Raw genomic sequence first — 3440 nt, forward strand, 5'->3', positions numbered from 1 at the left:
ATTTGTTTTTTTTTTAAAAAAAGAGTAGTCTATGGAGTCACATAACACAGAGATCAGAGATCACACAGGATTAGACTTGAAAGTGTCTATGGAACTTAATGAGCAAGATATTTTCATCTGGCTAGCCTTGCACTGCAGAGTCGGTGAGATCAATGTCAATTTAGAATGGACTGAGAAGAGTCTAGATTGTAAGGAATTAGAAGTGTGAATGGTTACAACTCTTTTAGAAATTTGATTGTTAAGAAAAAGGAAAAAACAGAAGAGTGGGCTAGGACATTGTTCAGAGTTTTATTTTAGTTATTAAGATGAGAAAAATTGCACTGAGTTAATTGAGGAGAGGTTAAATACAAGAAAGTAGAAATTTCAAAGACAGAGAAGCCCTAGACAACAGGGAGAGAAGTTGGGATTCAGAGCATGAGCTTGTCCTCCTTATAGAGAGAGCTACTGTGGTCAGAGCCTGCAGAACTATCAGCAGGTTGATGGAGTGGCTAGAAGCTAGAGCATTTCTGCCAACAGCATCAGATGCCAACAATAACACACTCTCACCCCATCACTTCACCATCCAAAAGAAGAAAGATGTGTTCTATTGGGAAAACTAGAACATATTGGTGGGTGTTAGGAGGAGGCAGGTTTTCATCCAAGAAAGGAAAAATTTTCTAACAACTAGAGCTGTCCAGCAATACAACATCAGTGGCAATGAGCTGTCCAAGTACAGATCAGAACATTATAGCCAATTTCAATGAATCTCTCAACAGATAAAAGGAAAAAAAAAAAAAAACCTTTGGCAGTATAGATTTTAAATATCCTTTCAACTGAAATTGCTTCTCTTCCTAGGTTTCCTTTGCATCTTTCCCAGAATCCCAAGAATTAGCTACCATTTTGCCAGTAAAGGATCCAAGGTGTTTTTATACCACCAATGCTAACACTGCCATTTGCAGAAGTTCTCCTAGAAGGTATCAGGAGAAAAACTCAGCCCTTAACTATCAATCCCATACACTAGCACTTCATTTTTGGGATGTGTTTCTATGGAGATTTATTTATCATAAGAATTCTCTATGAAAATATGGACATACCTACAGGGGTTCCATATTACTCTGGCATCATTCAACACCTGAGGCACTATAGGAATGGGCAATCCACTGGCATGGCTGAGAGTTGGATTCTGCCAGGGAAAGCATCAGACACCCAGTATGAGAGCACCATCCTGCCAGTGTTTGCCTCCAATTCTATTAGTGCCAGTCATGTTGCCTGTTGGTAGACTAACCTTTATAAGCCTGTCAGTAGAAGATCAAAAATCTGATACTTAAGTTCAGCAAGTACATAAGGGCTGAGTAGTGCCTCAAGTGATAAAGCACATACCATGGTTCAAGTTCCCAGTACCCACCTGCTAGGGGAAGCTTCATGAGCCATGAAGCAGTTCTTCATGTGTCTCTACTTCCTGTATTTCCATCCTTCTCTGTCTTTGTCTGTCTCTCATCCCCTATCAATAAAGAAAAAAAAAAAAAAAAAAAAGAACAAGTCCTAACAATAACCCAAAGGAAGAAATGGAAGAAACTTCAGCATAGAATCATCCCTGAATAAATATTCATTTAACAAACAAATATATAAATGAAGCAACAATCCTAGAAATTTAGACTAGTCGTGGACTATGAAGGAATACTAAATAAATGACATTTACTTCATTATAAAAATTTTTGAGATTTGCCAAAATTTCCAGCTTCGAGAGGATCTTCTTTCCATGGGAGAAATGTTCTGGGCTACAAAGATTGATCAAGAAAGTAAATTCAATTGACTCCCCATTATGCTCTAAGGGGAGCATTTCAGTTCAATAGTGGATGCAATGCTGATTCCCACCTAAATCGTACTTCTAATTCTTATTTGGTATTTCCTACAAGCCAAGAAGCATAGTAGCATATGACCTGAAATGCTCACCAAAAAAAAAAAAAAAAAAAAAACTACATAGCAGGAGATAGTTCCATTTTTACAAAAGAAGAGACACAGTTGGAAAAAAATTTAGCAGCTTATTCAAAATCACAGAGTTAGTAATTAACAATGTCAGGATTCAAACTCAGATCTGCCTGACTACCAAGCCCAGATTTGCAAGTGCCCCACTTCTTCTCTATTAAAGAGCAAACTAATGGTAAACTTGCAGGCAAGTGTACCCTATACTATCCCAATCACATAGCCAGGGCTTATGTATATAAGCCCAAGTATATAATAGGAGCTTGGTACTTTCCAGATTGGCGGCCATTGCTGCTGTGTCCTGTGTCTCACTAACTTTCAGCAAACAACAGTCCACTAATGAATTGGCCCTCAAAGCTTCTTTACTTTCACTCTTAGAAAGGAAATTCTAAAATCCCAGAACCCACCTGAAGTCATTCTACTGCCTTCTCTTAACCTCCTTGACTAACCTACTGTTTCTATAGGCTGTGGACATCAGCACTGAAAAGTTACCTAATAATTGATACAAAGGAACTGAAGAAAAGCTAAGATGAAAAGAATCAGAACAAAGACAAAGGCTCTAGTATAGCTAGGGCAGAAAGAGGGCTTTGCACTTAGGGCTGACAGAATCCAACACAGCTTTTATCACCCAGTCTTCCCTACTCCTTGCCTCTACCCTTCCCACCAGGATACTTTCCATCTTAGCCCTACACACCCACACTTCCTCCTCTGTGGCATTTCCTTTATCTGGTGTGCCTGAGTCAACTACTTTGTCAATTACTCCTCATGCTTCAAAGACCACCTTCAGGAAGCCTTCTCTGAATGCTCTAATCCTCTCCATTCTTTATCTTTCCATTCTTAACTCAAAGCCTAGTTTACATATAACTGTATACAGCCTTTCTTTGGTCATGGGGGCTTTGTGTTTGTATTCCAAATTTCCACTGGAAGATTGACCATCCTTTGCAAATAAAAATGGTGCTTTCTGTTCTTCCTTCCTCCACCCCAGAGCCTGAGTCATTGCTCACGAAGCCCAGAGGCATAGATTATCCCCAAACAGAGTTTCTCATGCTGTGATACTCAGAGGGCTCCACTATGTGAGGATAGGAAATATGCTCACCAGCAGACAGGAGCCCCCTTCGTCCCATTGGCTTTCCTAAATTATCTCTAACCAGATTACCCTTCTCTCACAGAACACAGAATCGTCAAAGGAGGCCCCAGAAGGATGCTGGTCCCAGATCACAGCTAATTGCTGCCATCCTCTTCCAACACAAGTAAAGAATTAGCCCTTCCGAAGCAGTATAGCCCTGACAAAACCCGAGAGTTGACTCATGCAGGGTGGAGGAGAGGACTAGGGGAGGGAAAGAGAGCATGCAGGCGGGTGTGGAGCCACAGAATGAGGCTCATTAACCAATTTGGTCAATCAAGCAGCTGAAGCAATCAAATAACCTTCCAATGGCAGAAGGAAGTGTAAACAGAGCCCACAACACTATCCCTCAAAG

This window comes from Erinaceus europaeus, chromosome 14 (assembly GCF_950295315.1).
Source record: "Erinaceus europaeus chromosome 14, mEriEur2.1, whole genome shotgun sequence".
Taxonomy (NCBI): domain Eukaryota; kingdom Metazoa; phylum Chordata; class Mammalia; order Eulipotyphla; family Erinaceidae; genus Erinaceus; species Erinaceus europaeus.